Source organism: Leptonychotes weddellii, chromosome 9 (genome assembly GCF_054177405.1).
Source record: "Leptonychotes weddellii isolate Sample4059 chromosome 9, ASM5417740v2, whole genome shotgun sequence".
NCBI lineage: Eukaryota > Metazoa > Chordata > Mammalia > Carnivora > Phocidae > Leptonychotes > Leptonychotes weddellii.
In genome coordinates, this window is record NC_138377.1 from 114,124,179 (window position 1) to 114,149,275 (window position 25,097).

Here is a 25,097-nt window from a genome sequence, read left to right on the forward strand (position 1 = left end):
AGGTGGCTTATTTGAGAAATAAAACAGTGGCATTATCTCTTTTATTATCTGTTAACCAACTCCAGGCATCCGGAGGGTTTCCAACCTAGGAAGAATAATGTTTTAATAGAACCATGAACCCATGAGGTTTTATCAGGTTCTACCTGCTTAAAAATTATCTTGTGTGCATAACCCACTTGATTTTTACTGCAATTCTTCACAGGCAGATAGTTTGAATTCCCATTTTGCTGATGAGTAAACTGAGGCTCTGAGAGTTATCTGAGGCATGGAGCCAACAGGAGCTCAGCCAGAATTCATAACTACATTTCCTAGGTACCTTTCAGTGTCTCTTTACTGCTAGTCATTATGTACATGAAGAAGATGATGATGATGGTGGAACGAATAGCAGGTAACATTTGCTATAGACCACAACTATGGGAAACATATATGCCACTTCATTTAATCTCAATACGTTCATATAAATATATTCATTTTAATCTCTATCCAGTTCTCTGAGGTAGATACAGTTATTATTTCCATTATCCAAGCGGGAAAAAAAAAACAAAAAACAAAAACCCAGAGTCTCACAGAGTTTAGGGACTCACCCGAAACTCGCATTGCTTCTACACTGGGGACAAGTTATTCAAGTCCAAGAAGCCTACATTCAAAGCCACTGCCCTCTCCTATGCTCCTGTTCCTAACTGTAAGGAGTCTTCAGTAGTATGGGGTGGTCACAAGAAATCCCACTTATTTTTGGAATCTAAAAATCCCTCAGACTCAGAGGCAGTTTGTCATAGCCGAATAGACCCTGGTTTGGAAACAAGGAGACCTGGGTTTAGGTTCTAGCTTTACCAGTTACTGTGTGACTTCAACGTCTTTGGTTTTTATGTCCCTCATCTCGAAAATGGGGTGATTGGAGTCAACGAAACTATAGGCATTGGTTTTGGGTGCTTTATTCTGTCATGGTGCCTAGGGGGAAAAAATGAGGAACAGAAATGGCAGCCATGTTTGAAGAGGTGAGTGGGGATGAGGGACATGTAGGGCACTTTGAGAAGGTATGGCCCCCATCCCTCAGACTGGAGACACTTAACATCAGACAAGATTTGTGCTTTCTTCCTCTCTGCTTCCAGAGGACAGTGAATACTTAAGACAATGATCATTCTTTAGAAAACCATACAATTTAAAACTTACAAGAAAAACTGTCCCAGATAGAAGAAGAAAAACCCAAGGTCTGGAGCAGTTAGGGGACTTATGTAAGGTCACCCAGCTGACTGGTGACAGGGAGAAAGTGGGCTCCTTTTCTCTCAGCCCCCTAAACCAGGAATCCACTCCCACTGCTCCCCCACCCCCCCAAAAAACCCATCTTCCCAATGCTATGTTCCTTATTCAATGAAAACCTACTTTAGATCATCTGGTCACATCTCCTTTATAACTATTACTCTATTTTTTGATATGATGGGTCATGTGGGTTATTATTGGTTGCACTATGATATCTTCCTGGATCTATCCCACAATAACTTTTCATAAAATCTATTAAGTTAACCAGCCAAATAGTCGAAACTGCAAGGAAGAATCAATCACACAATAATAAGAATATGCCGTAATCTCCATTAGGCCACTATAATATTCCAATCTGTATTTATTACAACCCTCCTCGGATGCTTACATAACCAAACCTGCTAGATTTATATTCTCTAATGGTTCCCCAATCGGAAAAACCTGTGTTTTTTATCTTCCCTCTCCTGTCCCCAATCACCCTTCCACATACATTTGCCTGCTTTGGGACCCCCTGTCTGGGTTTCATCAGAAGTTGCAAGACAAAATGTGCATTATTAAGAAATACAAATATTTTCAGAAGCAATCAAAGGGGTGAAAGATTGATTCGGCATGTAAACTGGACCTAATTCGAAGCAGCTTTGTTCTAATGAGGGCTACTGGGGTAGAGTCAGAGCTGTTGTGACCACCAGTTAGAAATTCCGAAATCATTAGGGTAATCATCAGGATTTCTCTTGCTAGGTTTGCTGAAATATTTTTTGCAAGGTGTATGCTCTGGTCTCTGGGCTGTGCCACCTTCTTTGTTATCCTTAGGGACTCGTGGTTGTTATCTTTGAGAAATCATGACTAATTCCTTCTCTTTATAGAGTTTAGATCAGTTGAGTACCTCCCTTTTTCACGACTGGGAAGTTGGCTTAGCATTTAACTTTCATAAGAACATTTTGGCCTGGAGGCATCTGTATTACAATTTCTTTCTTGGCTTAATAAAAGGTATCACATTATCTACCTGGTCAATCTCTATTGGCTTTCAAAATAGAGACATGGAAAAACCTAATAAGCCTCATTAGGATATCTGCTTTAAAAACAACAGGCTGCCTCATTTAGCATGTTGCTTTGAAATGTCCCAGCAGAGCTGGGTGGTCACTGCTTGAATACAGGTATTGCTAATTTGGGATCTTTGTCAGTCTGGTAGCTCTGGGGAAAAAAAAAAAAAGCGTAATGTGTAGGTGGAATTTTAATACACAGGGGATCAAGCCCTGATTGTTGTATTTTGTTTTTGTTTTCCTTCTTTCTTTCCTTTAATCCCACTTTTTGTCCACATGGCCATGTGTGAGAGATGGCTTGATTTTCTTGATATGGTTCAGCCATCCACAGCTGGAATTCCAAAGAAGACTGAAAATGTCTTTAAAATCAACACAACTCAGGGAGCCTCAGAGAACAAGTTTTCCTTTGTTGTAGGGTATAGTATTATTTGCTGTAGGTTTTTTGATATACATTCTAAATTAGGCCTGCAAAGGCATGCTTCATCTTTAATTCATCACTCTCAGCTGAAAGAGATTAGCAATGTCTAGCACGCACCCCTCGTATGGTGCTGACCTCATCAAGTATGGCCTGAAATTAATTAGCCTCATTCATTCCAAATGGAAAAGGATAATGGAGCAGCATTTTAGAGAAGACCATCACAAATTGTTTGCAGCATATTTAAAAGGCCCCTATTTTCAAACCATGTAGATTAAAATTCTTTCTAGGGCCAGAGTTATCAGGGACTCAGAGCAAAGCCTGGTCAGGTTTCGTGTATGTATGTTTGTGTGTGCGCATGCGTGTGCGAGTGTGCGTGCCTGCCGAGTTGTTTATAGTATGGCTGTTAGAGCCTGTGTATGGATGTGTCCGTGTTTAGCTGGGTTTGCTGCCCAGTATGACACCTGGAATACTTGACCAACAAAAATCTGATGTTTAATACTGTCTTAAAGGGCGCAGTAATAGAATACGTTAGTGGATCTTTTTTGTGTGTGTTTTAGCGTAAAGTGGGCATACCAGCGCAAACTTTGCTATTTTCCCGTAAGATGCTATTCATCCTCTAATTTAGAAACAGAAAAGCCTCTTAAAGAAATGCTCAATTTTTCTATTTTGAGTTATTTTTGAAACTTTCTATGACTCTTCCCAGTCTTTATTGTTTGATCATATTTCAAAACATGATTGAGGACTAACTTGGATTAGAGAATCACTTAAATTTACCATCTTTCTAAGATTAGCTGATTTTTTTTCCCTTCTGGGGATTGACTAAGGGAGGCCAAATTTTTGAATATCAAAACTGCTTTCTTTTCCAGCCAAAAAAATCTTGACCGGGCTTCTTTGGGATTCTCAAAGATGTTGTAAAGTTTATTTTTATGAGCAGTCATTTGGGGACTACAGATTAGAAGAAGAAGAAGAAAAAAAACCCATGACATTTTCTGTTTTTAGGTTTTAATTTTTAAAATAACATAAAATATGGTCAATTTATGAAAAGGTATTAGTAGTATTTGGGGGAATTTTATCTAGTGCTCATTTCTTAAGGAAAAAAATTAATTCCAGAATAACTTTGTTTGGTTAAATTAAGAAGTAGATATTCAAAGTAATGTAACTAGAAAGCTTCCACTTAACTGTTAGAGTGAAAAATGCACTTTTAGGTTAATAATCTTTTTAGGGTGCATTGATATATTAATCTCTATATGCAAGTTATTTAAGATTATTTCATCTTATAATAAAAGAGAAGCTGGAAGCATGTTGCCCCTATCTCGGCAAATGTAGGATTTAGAAATTTCTCTAGGCTCACTTTTGCCTAATTTTCTCATCCCAGAAGGCCCCTTTATCTAATGGGCATATATCATTTATATGTACAAGATCATCAATCAAACTGTGGACCTATCATTTTGACATAAAAGATCTATCCTTAAATCTCCTCAAACCTCTGGCATATAATTTGAGGAAATTAGCTAGTTTAAGGTCTGAATTTCTGACTTCTGGGGGATGAAATGCAAAAATGGAGAAAGCTTAAATTATACAAATTTGATTTTAAAGTCACAGTTTAACTGAGCCAGTGATAAAAGATGATGCAGTGCAGATCTTGAAATGTCGACGGAAATAGATAATTTTGTTAATTATCATCTGGTCAGTTTGGAATTTCATGGTTAATAAACACAGTATGAAAGAAGGAGGAATATTTGCCAAAATAGCTTTTTTCCTTAAAGCACGTTACCCAAAATATATTTTCCTCATAATTTTTTTTATCATTAAGACAAAGGAATGCATACATTGTGCAATATTGCTATTTGCTCAAATACCAAACAGCGTGTCTCAATTTTTATTTAAAAAATTTTTTTTTATCAACTGAGGTGAATATGGCAGAAAAACCATAAATATAAGGATTAAGGCTGCATGAAATTTGAGTTCATTCGAATGATAAACCCAAAGTAAAACCCAGATGAACTTACCAAATTTCATTTGCTATCCACCTGAAACTATAAATCCTCTTCTGGCATTTGAGAGTAGAAAGGAGGTTCACTGAAAATTCAAACCAGGTTTTCCTAAACCTGACCCAGACTCACTAACTTTAGGTAAACTACAGTTGTGTTGTGGCTTCATAGCGAAACTTTCATCCCACTTTAGCTAATGATGAATAGATGATGGGCAGGGGAAGAGAACCAGAAGATGTTTTTGCAATGGCTGTTTTGTCTTTTTCTTTTTTCCCCCACATTTCCTGTAAAGTTCAGAAGTAGGGAAGAACAGTATATGAAGCAAATTTTCAATGATGTATGTGGAAAGATGACCACTTAGACAGAGGGGGAAATTGACCGTGAAATACACATAGGATTTTTTAAAAAGGAGAATCCTGGCAAAATACTGCTAACCAACATTTCTTGAGTGCTTACTGTAATCAGGCACTGTTTTAAGCACTTTACCTGTGGTGATTCAGCTTGGTTTACCATAATAGTACCAAACACTATTATCTCTATTTTGCTGATAAGAAAGAGTAGGCACAGGAAAGTTACATAACTTGCACTGCCCAAGGTTACATGGCCCCAAAGGGGATCTGAACCCCAGAATGTCTGGTTCTGGAATATCAGCACTCCAGCACCACGCCATGCTGACCCTGCAGAGGAAATGGAATTACCATGTTGTTGGGGAAAGAAACTGCTACAGACTATGGATGGGAGAGATATTTTCCTGTTTGTTAAACTACTAAGAACAGTAGTAAATCTAATGGGAAAAGCTCAAGTAGAGAAAGTTCAGTGTTGTCTAACCTCATCCCAGAAGTGGGAAGGGAATTGACATCGCAAATCTCCCATAGGTCTTTGCGGAGCTTCCACTTAGAATGTGACCTAAGTAGGATACCCTATGCTAAGGAGATAGAGATAAATGGAGTAGAATTTTTTTTTTTAAGATTTATTTATTTATTTTAGAGAGAGAGAGAGTGCGTGGAGGGGGGGCAGGTAGGCAGAGGGAGAGGGAGGGAGCGAATCTTAAGCAGACTCTGTGCTGAGTGCGGAGCCTGACCTGGGGCTCCATCCCATGACCCTGAGATCGTGACCTGAGCCAAAACTAAGAGTCTGACACTTAACCAGCCGAGCCACCCAGGTGCCTCTGGAATGGAATTTAAAGGAAAAAAGTACAAGAATGACCCAGTGAGAGACTGGGGAGGAAAGATTAAAAAATAATAATAATAAAAACTAAAGAAGTAAAACTTGGAGAAACATTAGTTAATGTAGAACTCAACAGGATTCCAGAAATATTTAGAGGAGAAATGAAGACTTAAAAATGCCATGAAGGATATTGTAAATAGGTAAAAAGGAAATTCTAAGAGAAAAGCAAATTAAGGGAACTCAGATTTTTGTCAGTGACTTGCCAGATCCATAATGAAAGCTATATTCTCTTGGAATCCTGAAGAGATTTCACAGGAAAGACAAATTTTGTTCCCTGCCTTGTGTAGGTTGACTTAAAGATAGGCTGAAAAAAATATGGTTTAAAAACTGCTTTACATAATATATAATGTGTATATATATATGTTTATAATCTATAATCATAATAATGTGGAATGCCCCATAATCTTTATATTCATATTCTAATTTAATCCTCACGGTGAGAGTTGCAAGGTATCTATTACCGTCTGCACTTTATAGATATGGAAACTGAGGCTCAGGGAGGTTATGTTGCCTGTCCGGGGTCACGCAGCCTGTAGTCCCCCCGACTGTTCCCAATCCTGGACTAAGACCTCCCAGAACACCACACTCACTGGCTTCTCTTGCATAGCATCCCTAGGACTTTACCCAGAAAATGATGCCATAAAACAACTGGTTTTCGGCCAAATTCATCACGGTGCATTACCCTCAAGGAACGTACCGATAAGAATACATTATGCCAAGATGAGACATAGCCCAGCTTCTGAAATCTGGCTGGCATCCTCTGAGCGGTGGCCCTGTCTGCTCCGCTCTTGGAGAAGCTGAGCCTGTTAGGTAAACACCCGGATGTCGGCTCGGGTGTGGGAGCAAATGATAGATGAATGAACATCCGAAAACAGAATGGATCTCCCCGAGCAGGCCCCAAGCCTCCTGTGTTTACCGGCCCCCAGATGAAATCACCTGGCTGTTTATAGGAGTCTTAGTGCTGATGAAAAGACAGTTACACTCCAAACTTTTCCCTGCCAAAGAAGAAAATTCCCAGGTCCTTTAAAAAGTATGTAAAGCGTCTGATCTGAAAAGTGGCAACAGCATTTGGGACCAATTACCCACATTAAGAGGCAACAATGCTCTGTTTACACTTTGTAGCCAAGAGCCCTTTGGCTCTGGCCCACAGGCAGGAGATTGTAAATTACGCAAATTTCAGCCTAACTTGACTTCTCTTTTGACCTAGGTGTCTGAGTGTAGAGAAAAGCGGATAGAGAAGCCTGGTTGCTGTTTGCCCTAAAGCTTCATCGGATGGGGAACTGAATGTTTTCTTCCAGGTAAGACATTTAGTCTTACATTCCTGCAATGAAAGCAGTGGATTCTTTTATCGCTCAGGGAGGGGTCTGACTGTGTATGATGGGTCAAGATAGGGTTTTTCAGTCTGCTACCCCTCCAAAATCATTTTTGCAAAAGAAGTTAAAAAATAAAGGCTCCTTGACATCTTTTGGTTAGTTAACCATAGCATTCCAGTTTAGCTCCATTTTCCAAAATACCATAGATTAATCAGTAGCAAATGGGAGATCATGAAGTTACGTCGCGAGAGCGGCGCTGCTGAGCATGGTCAGAGGTAGATGGTGGCCAGGATAGCCGTTGTGGGCAAAAAAAAAAGGAGGCGCCATCTGGTCCAAAACTCAGAGGCTGGTAGGGATTTGAATCATTTGGGCTTGAGATTTAGGTTCCTCCCTTTACAAAGGAGGACCAGTCCCCACTTGGAGTAACCCTGGTAATTCCAGAAGTTTCTTCGAAAATTTTCGTCTTTCTTTTAACATAATCCTGATGTTAAGGGCTTGACCTTGCGGGTGAAAGGAACCACAAAGGTCAAACAGCAAGGAGGAGAAATGGGAGGCACAGGCCTGCCAAACACAGCGGTGTGGAAAAGACAAGCCCTTATTTTACTGATAGGCGTGATGCATATGTGTTCAGAGATGTATAATCCAACCATTCTAATACCACATTTAGACCATCCCATTGGAAATATCCACAGGCATGGATATTTTTAGGTTCTTTTTCAAGTTCTCTAGATTGGATAGTCATTTAGGAGAAAACATGATGGAGGTGGTGATTGTGGAGTAGTATGGGAATTTTGATGTTCAAAGCAGTTTCCTAACTCAAGAATCCGGTGTCCCCTTAATGGAGGCTGTCTTCTGAGACAACTTCTGTTTGATGCAATTTCCAATCCCTCCCACGTCAACACATTTTTCTGATAAAAACTGATCAACAACCAACAGGGATTTTTCTGACCCTGGTTTATCTCAATAATTTATCATTTTCTGCAGTGTCAGAGCTTCCTGACATTTACAATTAACTCACAAATTAACTTAGAAATGATAGTAAGCTCTCAGCTAAATGACCTAGTGGCCACTGGGGACCAGACCAATTTTCTAGAATAAGGTTAGGACTAAGTTGCTCTGGAACAATGCTGAGGTTGGTTGTGTAGAAATAGTGATTTAAGTGTAAGCAGGAATCGAGGTATAAAAGGGGAGATTTTATCTGCCCCTGATTCCATTAGTTATTCAGTCCCTGTGAGATATTTCTTCATCTGTAAAACAGGGGTAACTGGTTTTAAAAATGTTTCGGAATTCAAGGCTCCATAATGGAATCAAGAAGTCTTGAGTCTTTTCCTTAGAAGGAAGCTTGGAGAACACGGTCCAGCTTCTCACTGAAGCCAGTGGTCTGGAGATAGGCAGATGGCCAGGCTGACATGGATTCAGCAATTTGTAAGAGTTGTACATTTAAGGCAGGTAGCATATATGTGTGAAGGTCTGGGTGAAGGCTTCCAGACAGGGCCAGCCCCCTAGAGAGATGGGAAGGGCAGGGCTCACTCTCCCCAAGGCTATCGCTGTTGGAGCTTTGTTTTTAGAAATTTTTGTTCCTTTCATGGGAGCAAAAATCTGTGTCTCTGGACCATCTTTCTATTGGGTTGGATTCTGTCCTCAGAAGCAGCACAACTCAACCTCATCCCTCTACCATACGATAGACTTTCAAACACTGGAAGATAACTTTTGCTCTCCTCACCCCCTCCAGGCCACCACTTTTGTTTTATTGGCAAAATTCTCCAGTTCCACATATGACTGGGACTCAGTGGTTTTGTTTTCTTTGGTTGGCCTTGGTGTGCCAGATTCTCTTAAGAAGTGTCCAGCAACAAATAAAATACTTAGAAGTCTCATGACCAGAGCTGTCCACCACGTCATGTGATAGGCTTTGAACAGAGTCCTGAGTCAGGGAGGAGTCAGATCCATGGAGTCAGATCTCAGCCATGGAGTCAGATCTCAGCCGTGTAGGGCTGTTCAGGGGATTTATTGCATTTTAAGGTTGTCTTATGTTTATTCCCATTAAATTGCATTTTGATTTGGCTTTTTGGTAGCTTATAGAGTCTGTCTCTCTCATCTTTGGTTCCTTTACAAATTGACTAGCAGGTTTTTTACAAAGTTGTGTGTTGTTGTTTTGTTTTGTCTTTCTAAGTAAGCTTTACACCCAAGCCCAACGTGGGGCTTGAGCTCATGACCCCAAGATCAAGAGTCATGTGCTCTATCCACTGAGCCAGCCAGGTGCCCGTCTTTTACAAAGTTTTGCCCAATCATTGATCTGAATATTGCAGAAGCCAGGGTTTCTGGAGTTTCTAGGGTCTTTGATGTCACTAGTCATTATGTTGAGAATAGTTGCAGGTTTATTTCTTCAATTAGCTCATAAGCAGTGATTAATAGTAGGCTCTCTGGAAGTAGATTTGCCTGGGTTTAAATCCTGGGTCTCCTGATATACCAGTGTGTGACCGTGAGCATGCTGATTTATCTGCCTGTGCCTCAGTTTCCTCATCTGTAAATGGGGATAATAATGTAACTCTCATATATGGTTGTTTTGAAGATTAAGTGAGTTAATATATGTAAAGCACTTAGACTAGTGACAGGCACATAGCATGTACTATTTATTATATAAAGAAAATAAATCAAGACAAGCTCCCTAAGGATAGGAACCAGTATCTCATTTATAGCTGTATCTCTAGAGACTAATACTGTGCCTGGAATATATTTGGGGCCAATATATTGGATAAATGGACAAATGAGTTTCCATAGTGTTCTGGACATTGGTGCAAGCAGACAATATAATCAATGCTAGGGTTTCTAATGCTAACAGGTTTTCTTTTCTTTTCTTTTTTTTTAAGATTTTATTTATTTATCTGACAGAGAGAGACAGAGAGAGGGAACACAAGCAGGGGGAGTGGGAGAGGGAGAAGCAGGCTTCCCGCTGAGCAGGGAGCCCGATGCGGGGCTCGATCCCAGGACCCTGGGATCATGACCTGAGCTGAAAGCAGACGCTTAACAACTGAGCCACCCAGGCACCCCCAGATTTTCAATATTATTATAAAAAAGATCCTGACTATGGAAAGAGGTCACGTCTATTCAACCTCAGACCGTCATCATGGTGGTTATTTTGCTGCTAATTTTTCTGTGAATGATCACCAGTGTCATCTGTGTCTTTCGTGATGCTAATCTATCGTCTCTGTTTAGCACGGAAGGCCAGGATAGTCACACGCGTAAGTCCAGTCTCAACTGAGGGAAAAAAAAAAAACAGATTCTGCTTAGTTTGCTTGCACCAAGCTGAGAGGGGACACGAAAAGAAGCTTAACCAAAGAATGCTAGTGTTCCTGCGTCAGATCTCCACATTGTTTAAACTTTTGCAGATTCCCCAGCATTGGGCAGACTCATTCAAAAATCCATGCTCGAAAAATTAAATGTCCTAAACATCATCCATGGCATGGAAGTTCCTGCATTTCCCTACCTTCCCATTACCGCCCAAACTTTAAGTGCTAACATCAGGGTAGGTCTTGATTTAAGCACAGAACAACATAACGCTCCCCCGGGTTCAGCTTCAGTATATTAAATCCGGTTCTTGTTGGATTGAAAATTTAAATCTCTCCGAGATCTCTTTTCCATGTAATTCCCTTTGAACTTCCGTCCATGCTAATTTTAAACACGTTCGGTATTTTCCTCCTTCTATATGAATACAGTCGGGCTCAAAGAAGGAAATTCACCAGTGTTTTCTCCTTTGTATGTGTTCAATAGGTACCCTTGAAGCAATTACCTACTGGGAGACGTGGGAGGAGCCACTCTGTGGGAGCAGGGGCCACCGGTAATATGATACGTGGTTGTTGTGTGTGTAAAGTGCTAATACTTTTGACAGCAGCCATCCTAAAGGGGTGTAGCAAGTCATTTGAAATTTGTACACAGACTGCCCTATGCATTACGCATCGCCCGTATCATACCCATAATCTCCCAAGGCAGATAGGCTATTACACTCAGTGGGCCAAGGTCTGCCAGGGCTTATATACGCACAACTCCCACTGATTCCATGCTACTGAGCCATTCAATGGGACTCGTCAGCGGCGTGAATTTAGCCCAGGACCGTCACAACCACAGCGGGTGCTGCTAAACAGAGAGACCTGGCTATGTGTTAAAAAGGCTGAGGAAGAACAAAAAAGCTGCCAGTTTTCGTAAGAAATCTTATCCCTAGAGCATTAAGAACTGTAGCCTGACACTCGCCACACGATCCTCATCCCACAACCTGCCGATCCCAGGCTGGGACTTGGAAGAAGCTAAAACAGAGTGGGCATTAAAAAAAAAAAAAAAAAAAAATGGCCTGCTACAGGGCATAAAACAATGCTTCGCAGCCAACCTTATTATGTGAGGGAAGAATTCCCCATGGGTGATCCTCAGAACATTTATTTATCAAACTGTAAAGGAACATCTTGGAACCAAGGGCCCTCTTTAAATATAGAATATTTAAAATATATAAGGCAAGAGTACAAAGATGCCCTGCTTTTGAAAGTTACTGGTCGGGTGCCTGGGTGGCTCAGTCGGTTAAGCGACTGCCTTCGGCTCAGGTCATGATCCTGGAGTCCCGGGATCGAGTCCCGCATCGGGCTCCCTGCTCGGCGGGGAGTCTGCTTCTCTCTCTGAACCTCCCTCTTCTCATGCTCTCTATCTCATTCTCTCTCTCAAATAAATAAAAAAAAAAAATCTTAAAAAAAAGAAAGTTACTGGTCTATCCATTTGAGTCACACAGTGTCATGAGTGTTCTGATAAGTAGCATACATATCGTCATGCTAACGTGGGAATTGCCCCGTCAGTCACTTCATGGTGCCGTCCGCCATGTTATCTAACATGATTCTCTGGGAGCTCTTTCTTGGCCTTTCAGGCATCCCCAATCAGAACTTGTAAGTGATCGGGCATCACTGATCTCAAGCATGCAGGAGATATCAGGATTTTAATTTCGACTCCGAGTCCTTGCCATTGCCAACGATGAAGTCTACTACTCCTAATCATCGAAAATGCTGTTGTCTGGTGAGCAGAGCCTAGGTTCAAATCCTTGCTTTCTGGCACACTAATTGTGTGTCTTGGGTATGCTGCTTGACATCTCTAAACCCCAGTTTTCTCATCTGTGTCCTGAGGTGTCTAATATCTTCTTCGTTGTGATGTTGTGTGGACAACACCAAAAAAGATGTGTGAAGCACTCAGCACACCATAAGATCTGTTGAATGAACGGATGCAGGTGTCACACTGTATGATACGTAGTAGTCACTCAATAAAATCTTCCGCTTCCTCCTTTTTCCTCTCTTCTTCCCCACCACAGTCTCATAAGTTAATGCTCATGCAAGCCTATGTTTATTAAGAAAAATACTACCTTTAAAGAAAATAACTTAATTAAATAGCATTCTATGAATGACAAATGACCACACATTTAACAGAACACATTTAAAGCTATGCTCATCCTTTGATTGTTGTTATAGAGAAGATAAGAATGATCTATTTAAAAGGAAAATGAAAAAATAAAAAAATAAGGAACCAAATTAGACATTCAGTCAAGTCTGATTAATGGCTACTTCCAATGGAGATTTTAGCTGAGTTTAGGATCCTTGCATCTCTGACTGTTAATGTACAGTGGTTAGAGGTGACCATTTTAAGAAGTCGAATGCATAATTCATTCAAAGTGCACAGAGATTTTCTTTCTCAGTTTGGAAAGACCAAAAGTTGGGTACAATTCTGTTAATGCTATAAAACTGGTATGTTTTGTGATAATGAATTTAGATATAGAAAACTATCTTTCTCTGAAATAAATGTAGCTTTCCTGTCATTTCTTCATTTTTTTTTCATTTCTTCAATATGAGGACCCTAGTAGGGAGTAGAATTAATCATGTGTTAAAAAAATTACATCACCCTAAAAGACTTCCACTCATTCTACAAAAGGTAGTCCAGGTCATTTTTAAAAACTAACGCGTTCTCGAACAGGAAAAAGTGCAATAGGTTAATTTGCAAAGTATGAATAATTCAACACAGGATCATGCATTTCTTTTTACATATTTTCCCATACAAAACTGTTGCTTTATCATTGTTAAGTAAACTCCCACTGGTGCATGTAACTCCTTGAAAGCTCTGATAGGAGATGCAATATTGTGTTTAGTAGAATAAAGTAACAACTGAAGTTTAATATGTTTGGAAAGAGCACGTGCAGACCCGTGTGAGTGTGTGTGTGTGTGTGTGTGTGTGTAGGAACTGACTTTTTCAGTTCACAAAGTAATCTTCTCTGATTTGAACTTGCAGTTAAAAAATGTTGACCATGGGGGTGCCTAGGTGGCTCTGTGGGTTAAGTGACTTGGTTTTGGCTCAGTTCTTGATCTCAAGCTTTGTGGGATCGAGTCCCGGGTAGGGTTCCTTTGTCGGTGGGGAGTCGGCTTGAAGATTCTCTCCCTCTGCCCATCCCCGCCCCCCGCTTGTTCTCTCTCTTTCTCTCAAAATAAATAAAGAAAACTTAAAAAATAAAGAAAATGTTGACAGTGAAAAACAATTGAACAGGATTTGTACAAAGTTCAGGGAATTTGCAGAGCTTGGGCCTACGAATTTGGTAGTGAGGTAATCAAGTCAGCAAAATACAGGTAATCAAGTCAGCAAAAATACAACAAGATTTACTCGAAGTTTGGGTAGTAAATTAAGCTCTTAACAGAAAAGAAAATTGATATGCACATACTTCAAATATACACGAGGAACTCCTTAGATGTTCTTTGTCTTATCCGAGATAATAAGAAAAATAATAGAATTTAGAGCTGCCTTGTGCCTTCCCACTTCACTTCTTTTGCGTGGGGCTGACCATAGGGCCTCTCAAGTCTGGCTCATTTTGTGTCGGTGAATCTTGTTTAATGGACATTCTTTTTACAAAACGAGGTAGTCCCCCGGCTGGACCACAGTTCGCCTCAGTTCTAGGGATCCCTCCACTCAGCCGGGTGTGGCCAGTCATGGTATCACATCAGCCTGCATGGAATCGATTTAGGACATGGCGTGTTTCCTCGAAAATGAAATTCCCCATGAAAACAGGACCAACAAGGACATCAGAAAAGCGTTTTGGGAAAAGTGCCAGAAGTTGAGCGAGAGGCAAGGCAGAATCCTCGGTATCAGGGAGAAGGGGAAGAGGGTCAGACGGAAAGAGAAGCGAAAGGAAAAGCAGGGCAGGAGGAGAGGCACGGAGGAGAGAAGGGGCCTAAATTAGAACAAGAGGCTATGTTTATTAATAACCTTGCTGACCCACAGGCCCCTGACACAAAATACAGTAAGTATTGTTGGAACACTCTGCTCTGTCACTCCTAGGAGGAGCAAATAAAATAGTGGGGGAAGCTGCAAACTTTCTGAGAACAGATTAAAAAAAAAAAAAAAAAAAAAAAGCCACCACAACAGAAAAAAGCCAGAATAGGGTGAAGGCACAGACTCACCAGCTGGAGCAGCCCTGCAGCCCGGGTTCCCCTTTATTTTCCTACAGCACCTTCTCTGGGCAATCTCCTGTAGGCTTCCACGCTTCCGGCAAAGTAGAAGTGAAAACACACAAGGCAATTTTTTCTCGATTGCAAAAGTAATACATGTCCATTGTAGAGCGTTTAGAAATTGTGGAAACACGTGAAGAAATAAATGAAAATAGACTATAGTCCGGTCACCTGGGTGGCTCAGTCGGTTAAGCGTCTACTTTGGGTCATGATCCAGGGACCCTGGGATGGAGCCCCGCATCGGGCTCCCTGCTCAGTGGGGACCCTGCTTCTCCCCCTCCCTCTGCTTGTGCTCTCTTGCTCTCCTGCTCTCTCTGTGTCAAATAAATAAAATCTTAAAAAAAAAGAGACTATAGTCCCACTACTTCTTTCTTTACTTTTTTTTTTTTTTTTTAGAGAGAGAGAGCATGCACCCACACACAAGAGTATGGGGAGGGGCAGAGGGAGAGGGAGAGAGACTCTCAAGCAGACTTCATGCTGAGCTCGGAGCTGGAGGTGGGGCTCGATCCCACAACCCTGACCTCACAACTGGAGCTGAAATCAAGAGTCCTCGGCTCCACCCACTGAGCCACACTGGTGCCCCTCCACGTTTTTACTGACATGTAAGCTTGAAAAGTAAGATTGAGGCCCTGCTATCATCCACTAGTTTGTGATTAATTTTTTTTAAGATTTTATCTATTTATTTGACAGAGAGAGATGCGGTGAGAGAGGGGAACACAAGCAGGGGGAGTGGGAGAGGGAGAAGCAGGCTTCCCGCCGAGCAGGGAGCCTGACGCGGGGCTGGATCCCAGGACCCTGGGATCATGACCTGAGCTGAAGGCAGATGCTTAACCAACTGAGCCACCCAGGCATCCCTGTGATTTGGTTTTCCCATCTGACAAGTCATAATAAGTTATTTGCTCCTGTGTCGAAACTATTGTAAAGCATGATTTTTATGTTGGCATCCTGTTACCTTATTTGTAGGTATCATAATTCAATTTACCTCTGGTTAGATATTCATGTAGTTTATTAACTTTTGGCCTTTATAAAATCTTTGTGTGTATCTCCATTTCTTCTTGAAATTACTATAAGCAAAATTCCTGGGTCAAAAAGGCTTTTTTTTTTTTCTTGTCTAAGATTTGCAGAGCTGCTCTCCAAAGTGTTTATGCCAATTTATATTCCCACCTGCCGTGAATGAGAATGCAGAATTCACAAAACCATCATTAAGTCTCCCCAAACTAAGAAACTTAGAATCCTATTTTGATTTGTATTTTTTTGATTATTTGTGATGCTAACTTTCTTCATGTTTCTTGGCTATTTGGCTTGTTTTGTGAGTATGTAATTTGCCTGTTATTTACACTTTTATTTATTTAAAAATTTACAAAATTGAGTTTCTGTTAAATTGTAAACCCTCATTACATCTTAAGTGTATTAACTCTTTCACTATCAAGCACTGCAAGCATTTTGTCCTTTTTATCATTTGATTTTTAATTGTTAATGGATTTGTTAAGAAGATTTTATTTATTTATTAGAGAGAGAGAGAGAATGCAAGTAGGGGGAGACACAGAGGGAGAGAGAGAATCCCAAGCAGACCCTAGGTTTGATCTCATGACCCTGAGATCAGGACCTGAGCTGAAGTCAGAAGTCAGATGCTTAACCAACTGAGCCACTCAGGTGCCCCAATAGTTAATGGATTTTTAATGTGTATGTTTATAAATCCAAGTACATAAATATTTTCCTTTATTCATTCTTCCTCTGCTTTTATGTTCAGAAAGGCTTTGTACATCCCAGGGTCAGATAAATATCAATCTACATTTTCTACTGCTTTTATGACTCTTTTTATTTTTTAAAAAAATGTTTAAATCTCTTACTTGTTTGGAATTTGTTTTGGTCTGTGTAGTAAGAATCTATATACCAAAGCCTCTTTTCCTTACTGATCTCAATCTTGTATGTTATTGGGCCTGTTTCTGTATTTTTCAATTTTATTTCATTATCTTCATATCTCCGCTGCTTCTTCAGCCAAAACCCTCCCTTTTTTTATTATTAGAATTTAAGACTATGCTTTCATATCCAGTAATTCAAGTTTGTCATCCTTACAATTAGTTTTCTGGGTTATACTCCCCTCTTTATTATTCTGTAAGAACTCATCCAGTTCAAAATGTAAGTGAATACAATTTATACATTAATGTGTGGGCACTTGAAGTCCTTAATACTGAGTTTTCTTGGCTACAAGTAAAACATGCCTCTCATTTATCTTTTCCTGCAAATTTCTGCCCAGTTGTGGTTTCTTCATGTCATATCTCAATATAGTCTCGAGTTTATTGATTGTTGTTGTGAATCCTGTTTCTCTATTAAATTTTATAACTGCTGAGGAAAGTTGCCTACATACATATTTTTATTTGGCATTTGCCACTTTCCTGCTTTTTATTCACAAAGTTTGCCAGTTGATTCTTTTGAACCATGTAGGTAAATATTATCATCTGCAAATAATGATAATTTTTTTCCTCTTCCTCAAAATGACGTAATTTCTTCATTTTTCCTCTTATTGCAAAAGATTAGAACTTTCAAATTATTTTAAAATATTCTTTATTGGACACGCCTCCAGTATTTCGCTACTAAGTTTGATGGCCTGAATACATTGTACTTTTGAAGAACTCTGGCTTCCGTAAAGTGTTTTTGGCTTCAAATGGCTATCTCCCTCCTGAACCTTTTGTTCACTGGTCCACTTGGATGTCTCCCAACCCTCTCTGCCCAGAGCTGAACAAGTCTTACCCTTTTCTTTTTTTTTCTCTTTTAAAGATTTTATTTATTTATTTATTTATTTATTTATTATTTTAGAGAGGGGAGAGCAAGAAAGAGCGTGAGCTGGGGGAGGGGCAGGGGGAGAGGGAGAGAATCTCAAGCAGACTCTGCACAGTGTGCAGAGCCCGGTGTGGGGCTTGACCTCAAGACCCTGAGATCACGACCTGAGCTAAAATCAAGAGTCGGATGCCGGGGTGCTTGGGTGGCTCAGTCGGTTAAGCATCTGCCTTCAGCTCGGTTCATGATCCTAGGGTCCTGGGATCGAGCCCCACACAGGACTCCCTGCTCAGCAGGGAGTCTACTTCTTCCTGTCCCTCTGGCCCTCCTCACTGCTCCTGTGCTCTGTCTCTCTCAAACGAATAAATAAAAAAATCTTTTAAAAAAAGAGTCGGGTGCTTAACCAACTGAGTCACCCAGGCACCCCAAGTTTTACCCTTTCATACATAAAAGTGTTCTATCTCTATACAGACAACCCCACCTCTTACCTACTGATGCTTTTTTTTCTTATCATCCACATTTCACTGTGGGAGATCAGTTCTCAGACCAACACATTCATTACAAATCCGAACCACTACTGTTTTAGTTAGTATGAAAATATGAAACGACCAGGCTATTTTCTGCCAACTTAAAAGTTAGCGTCTTGTGGAAGAATTTGTTTTTAATGTTTGCATTTTAAGAAAATGCTGAACTATTTTCTCACACAGGAATTATTTCATTTGAATTTGCTGACTTTTTGCCAGCAAAAAGCAAAAAGAACCTGGGATTTTGCCGATGCCATGCTAAGAGGGTTGGTTCCGTGGGTTAGATGGGTTAGAACAATATGTAAAAACAGACTGAGAAAGAGTGACAGTAACAGTTAGCAATGGCGGGGGTCACCTATGCGGAGGGAGAAGGGTGCATGCCTTTGGAGAGGGGTCAGGCCTAATAACCGTGGGAAGTTGAATGGTCTCTCTATCACTCTGAGACTCCATTTCTGCAACTCTAAGTTTGGGGTCATCACCTGTTTTGCAAGTATAATGTAAGAATGACAGATGATGAGTGTAAAGCATCTGGTAAGACACTTGGCCCCTATCAGGCACTTACTGAGAGAAACTGTAAGCTTCTGGCTAGGTTTGAAGGCAGGATGACGGACCATGTTATAGATAATAAAATGGAAAGAAAAGACCTTTCTCTGCTACACAGAGTTAACCCCAATCATGTTTAAGAATTTCAGGATTTAGGGGCGCCTGGGTGGCTCAGACGGGTAAGTGTCTGCCTTCAGCTTGGATCACGGTCCCAGGTTCCTGGGATCGAGTCCTGCATTGGGCTCCCCACTCAACGGGGAGTCTGCTTCTCTCTCTCTCCATGTACCCCTCTGTCGTGCTCTCTCCCTCTTAAATAAATGAATAAAAATCTTAAAAAAAAAGAATTTCAGGATTTAGCCAACAGGCAGTGCTGTATGTTCATGGGTTCTAAAGGCCCCCAGTCTCCACCTTAAGGCAGTGGAAACCCTTAGTCCTCCTCTTCTCTATCTGGTTTGGCCATTTATGTGAATGCCAAACATCACTGGACCCCGCTTTCCATCCCACCCTGATAGAGTATGAGCTCTGAATGTTTAGATTTCAACGGCCTCTGAGCAGGACCAGAAGGGCTCCTCATTTTGATAATATAGTAAAATAGTCATTGTGACTATGTGCCAGGCATTTAAGAACTTCCTTGTCAACCCCCCTTAATTTTTCCAATTTGTTAGCCTGGAAAACGCCCTTATTAGTATCAAACTTAGGTCTTAACAAGGCAGGATAAAGTTTTTCTTCTATCTTTCCCAAAGTGAAGCTAGCTAGCGATCTGGATTTTTTTTTTTTTTACTTGATGGGAGGTTTCTGTATTATTATTGTTTAAAGTCAATTATCCTTTACTTTGTGTTCTTTTTCTGTTGTTTATTTTATCTGTCCTTCTCTCCCAGAGGGGCAGAATTAAGGCCCCCATTTGGTTTTTATTAGTGTAATCAGTTAATAGCTCTTCGATAATGCTTTACTTATTGTGTTAATTTTCTGCAGTTATGTCCAGAGGCAGCTTCCTGGAAGACCACATTTAAAAAAAGAAAAAGAAGATCTAACATTTCTTCTTTAATGGGTCCACTTAGCATTTATAGTTTCAGCTAAGATTATGGAACACTGTTGATTTATAAGATTATTGAAAATATATATAAACAGCAGCTACTATTTTAATTAGATCTGTGGTAACCCTAAAAATTCCATTAGTATGGTGAAGGTATGAACACTGCCCATGGTGTTTCTGTTGACATGGCTTATCACATCAGTTCTTTGGATTTATCTGGAACGCATTAAAGGTATGGGTGTACGCCTTTCCCACGCACATGGTGCCAGTCACTGTAGTTCTACTGTGTCAGCAGCTAAACTCTGCTTTCCAGGGACCACCGTCCAATTGCTAGTGACAATTTTTTTTTTTTTTTTTTAATAGGCTCTACATCCAGCGCGGAGCCCAGTGCGGAGCTTGAACTCACAATCGTGAGATCAAGACCTGAGCTGAGATCGAGTCGGTTGCTAACCAACCGAGCCACCCAGGGCCCCGCTGGTGGGGATTTTAATGGGAACGTATCCTACATGGACCTTGGTACTCAGAGAGTAGTCCTCAAATTAAAGTGGAGCTTCGGGGCAGAGCATAGGGACAAACTAACTTACTTGAGGGGTCACAAAAAAGAGATTGATGATCAATGTGATAGATTGAGCCCCCATGGTAGGTTGTATTCTGAATTAAATGAATGTGCTGAAGCAAAGAGAACATGACTCAGTGATTGGCATCATGGGTTCTAGACCCACTTCGGACACGAATTAGCTCTAGAACTTCCTGGGACATGAACTGGCTCTAGACCCACCTCGGACACGAACTAGCTCTCAGGCCTTTCAGGGCCTCAGTTCCGTCCTCTGTAAAGCAAGAAGTTGGGATGAAGGTTCTAAAGTTCCTCCCAGCTTTCACCGTCTCTGCAATGTTCAGTCAGTGGTCGCTCTGTGCACGCACTTAGTGAGGAGGAATCATTAGCAGGTGACCGAATTAGGATTAGAATGCCTTTGGGTCATTGTCGAGTTTTGGGACATGAACTGGGCGCTTAGCACAAAATGAGGGCCCATCAGTGCTTTTATAATAAATCCGTTTTTATGGTGACGCCTAAGTGAAATTCTATTTTGGAGAACTGTTCTTGGTCCCGCCCAATGGCTGTGAGTGGATGTGGGAAGAGCACCAGTGGGTAAGTCACAGAGCCCCGCTGTGGGAGCCTGGGCAAGTCACTTTCTCTCCTTGGGTCTTTCCCCCTTCATTTGTCAAACAAAGGGGGTGGAGGAGAATCACCAAGGTAGCTTCTAACTAAGGGAGTCCGTAGCCTTGTAAGAATTGGCTGCCGCATAAAGCAAATGAGAAGGTTCTGATGTTCCCCCAACATCCAGTGCCCAGAGCAGTTGGAGCATGTTAGCTGCAATTTCGTGCTTGCTGGGAAACAGGACGTGGGCTTGCTACGGAGACGGGCTGGGAAGGAGAGGACAGAAAGGAGATCTGTGCGCTAAGGGTTGGCTGGGGAAATTTCATGCAAAGAAGGAAATGAGGTTTCCTGTAATTGCCTGTTTCTGAGCTACAGAATGTATCCAATCCTGTGTTTAAAATGATGCGATGCCTCGTTGTTAGCGCAGGACGCCACCTGTTTTGTCTGCCTCTATACCTGCCAGTGCTGATGATGTTTGAGAACTTTCCTTTCAGGCAGTGCCTCAAAGAGGGCAGTGGAAGGCCACAGGGCAAAGTCAAGACAGAGCATATTTGAAAGGAAGAGGGGAGAAGCCCATAGACATTTCAATGGAAGTATTTTAAAGGCATTTCAAGGAGGAGTCTGAGAAATAATTACAAAGTTTAAAAAGGAAGAATCTTGACTTTGATCTGATTTTCTTCTGTAAAGCAATTAGGTCCATCATTTTTTTAAAGGCTAAGCTGAAAATTCTAATGGCTGGACCCAAACACTTTCATTTGTGTCTCAGCACTTCTAAATTCCAAAAGAAAAAAAAAAAGTTTAACAATTTATTAAGGTGATTTTTGCAGAGGGATTAATGCATAAAGCATTTGCTGGTCAGCTCTCGTGAAGACTACAGCACCATAGTATAGCTGAGATTAAGAGCTAGATGTAAATCATGCAAGAGTCCAATTAATAGCACCGAACTAAGGAATCTATAAAGTTGATCTGATGAAAGGAGGAAAAACTGTCAAGGTATGATTGGAATTTTCCGTTCCAATTGCTGTTGGGGATTTTAATGGGAATGTATCCCACATGAATTTCTTCCTCACCAGCCTGGTCCACGGGATAGGCACTCAGGTAAGGAGAGGATATTTGATATGTGTTCTATTGATGTTAGATGTGAATGAGTGAAAGATCTAACACTGAGCTTAAGGGTTTTCTCCAGCTCGAGACTGTACTATGCTCGGAGGGAGTCTGTAGTGTGCACATTCCTACAACTTCCATATGCCCCAGAGGGAACAGAGCAGGACTGGAGCTCTAAATAACCCTAATGATATCGGGTAGGAGCCCATCAGGGAGTTGTTCGAGTTTGTCAGAGCATATTAAAATACAATGCATTCACATCATCAAAAAGTGTACATCAGTCTGTCTGTACGTTCCTTTCTGATATTAAATTTGTCCAGGGACTATTCAAAATTACACCCCACCTACCTGTACTCCCTCCCTTAGTGAATAAACATGCCGAAGAAGTGGAGAGTAAATCAGAATAATGCACGTTGGTGAAAGTCCTATAATTGAAATCATTATTGCTTAAGACACCATTGCTTAAATCAGCCCTATCATAAATCAGTGCTTTTCACAAGTGAAGGTTTAAAATAAAGTGTTGTTTAAACAGATTGGGTCTCTTAAAAGGCATGATGCAATTGGGAAGCTCTGGAAAATGGATAAAAAAGTGGTTTATGAAGAGATACACTGGTTCCAGCATTTTATCTTCCACTTAATTAAAAAAAAAAAATTACCTAGTCCTTTCTTAGAAATTACATATTGGAGGCCTGTAATGGCCAAGCCTTTAACCCATTAAAAAAATTTACTCCCAGGAACAGTTAATATTTGACGTTTAATTGCTTTTTCTTGTTGGAGAGGAAAATCTGTTTCTTTCCTTCCTTTCTTGATTGACTCTTCAAAAATCACCTTGTGAGCTATAAAGATGGAGAGGAGTAATTGATTTTCAAAAACTCAAGTGCATGCACATGTATTCACGTGTGTGTGTGTGTGTGTGTGTGTGTGTGTGTGTGTACATTACAACCTCTGAGTACCAGGCACGGGGGCTTCCCCTACAATCACTGTGCAAGGCAGGTGTTACTATTTCTAGTTAACAGAGACGCAGCCAAGGCCCAGAGTGGTTGATTTCTTGCATAGGGTCACACAGGTAGTAAGTGATGAGAGGCTGAGTCTTTATTCCTCCAACCCTGTTGCCTGCCTGTAGGGACGCTTCATGCCCAGGTGTGCAGATGTCCATGGAGCAAGGACCAAAGGCCATGCCAATGATCCCCATCACTGGAGTAACTAATCCTTTCAGCCTGTTTAACCAGCACCACGTTCTGGAATTTAGCAAATAATGCCACGCCATCCACAAATGTCGAAAGAGTCCAACTCTGATTTGTGCCTGTTATGTGAATACTGCATTGTAACTGAGCTAGGAGAAGCAGTTGAACCAGCCTTATCAGTGATACCAACTGGGGAGAGATTTTTCCTTGGAGAGTTTTATGTGGACGAGTTGGGGGTTGGATGATCTCTCATTAGAAAAATGCCCATACAGACTTCAGATGAACTTCCGGGGCTCCTCAGGACTTGTTTCAAGAGTCTTAAAGAGGGTGTCATCAGGACATTGGTGTAGAAGGGGCAAGGAAAAGCCACTTTTCGGTTGCCCTGAGTTAGAAAATTTCCATTTCAACATTGTCAATCCCTCACCTTTTATGTGAGGTAAATTCACTACCAAAGGCCAAAGTGTTCCCTTTCTTTTTCTTTCTGTTTTCTTTTTCTTTCTTTCTTTCTTTTTCTTTCTTTCTTTCTTTCTTTCTTTCTTTCTTTCTTTCTTTTCTTTCTTTCTTTCTTTCTTTCTTTCTTTCTTTCTTTCTTTCTTTCTTTCTTTCTCTTTCTTCCTTCCTTCCTTTCTCCCTCTCTCTCTCTTTCTTTCTTTTCCTTCCTTCCTTCCTTTCTTTCTTCCCTCTCTTTTCTTTCCTTTTGCTCTTCCTTTCTTTCTTCCCACAAAACCAGGTATTATTTAGGTATCTGGCAAAGCCACACAAACCAACTGTTCCTCCTCAAAATATGCCTTTTAGAGCTCAGGTGATACACCTCATTGGGTTACACCTTCTATGTTTTGTGGTCAGATGTGGGCTGTGTCATTCTACATCACTCCACCTTGCGAGAAAATATTTATATATTAGCCTCACCAGGTTGCATGTCCTCTGGGATTGCTCCTGACTGCGCTGTCTTCATGCCAGTGGTGGGCAGTTGAATGGCCGACCTTCACAGGACCGCTGGGCATCTGCAACGAAGAGGAACCGGCTCCTTCCCCCTCTGACTTCACTCAGCTGGAAAACTACGAGGTGTGTGGCTGGAGGACGAGACATTTCTGAGAGGTGGAGTACAATGCTTCGAGAAAGGGCTTGGAAGGAAACAGGCAGATGTGGAGGGCATGAAAATTTGCACCGCTCACAGTATTTTTTTTGGCTACATCTGGAAAGACAAAAGCTTATTGTACAAGGTCTTTCTGTGATTTTTAATGTTTTTCCTTTTTATTCCTGATACGTGGCAATTCCCATTGTTCACTAGGTAGTGGTAAAAGTGAGTCTTATATAGCTGTATGGTAGGGTATCAAAATCCTTCCTGGAAACTCATTTGGCAGTGTGTGTCAAGACCATACAAATTTTCGTAACCTTTGATCAAATATTTTTACTCCTTGGAATCCATTCTCAGTACCAAAAAGAGTGCTGAAAGATGTTCTTTGTTTTATTTATTTATTTATTTATTTATTTAATTTATAAGGTTTTATTTATTTATTTATTTATTATTATTATTATTTTTTTTAGTTTTATTTACCTGACAGAGAGAGACACAGCGAGAGAGGGAACACAAGCAGGGGGAGCGGGAGAGGGAGAAGCAGGCTTCCCGCTGAGGAGGGAGCCTGATGCGGGGCTCGATCCCAGGACCCTGGGATCATGACCTGAGCTGAAGACAGACACTTAATGACTGAGCCACCCAGGCGTCCCCAAGGTTTTATTTATTTAAGTAATCTCTACACCCAATGTGGGGCTCGAACTCATGACCCCGAGATCAAGAGTCACATGCTCCACCGACTGAGCCAGCCAGGTGCCCCTCAAAGATGTTATTTAAACTCTTGTTACAGTCAATAGCCAAACTGTGGAAAGAGCCAAGATGTCCATCGACAGATGACTGGATAAAGAAGATGTGGTATATATACACAATGGAATATTATGCAGCCATCAAAAGGAATGAGATCTTGCCATTTGCAACGACGTGGATGGAACTGGAGGGTATT

At 40.9% G+C, this 25,097-nt stretch overlaps 1 long non-coding RNA gene across 19 annotated transcripts in view; it reads left to right on the forward strand.

Moving 5' to 3' along the window:
- Positions 1–25,097, forward strand: part of LOC115940101 (uncharacterized) — a 97,711-nt gene that overhangs the window by 13,010 nt on the left and 59,604 nt on the right. For 14 of the 19 annotated variants that reach the window (XR_014148772.1, XR_014148779.1, XR_014148781.1 and 11 more), the window contains 3 exons: positions 7,141–7,231; positions 12,147–12,292; positions 19,999–24,144. This is a non-coding gene — a long non-coding RNA (uncharacterized LOC115940101). Of the gene's footprint in view, positions 1–7,140; positions 7,232–12,146; positions 12,503–19,998; positions 24,145–25,097 lie in introns of all 19 variants that reach the window. The other 5 variants (XR_014148774.1, XR_014148775.1, XR_014148768.1 and 2 more) reach the window with 5 other exon arrangements.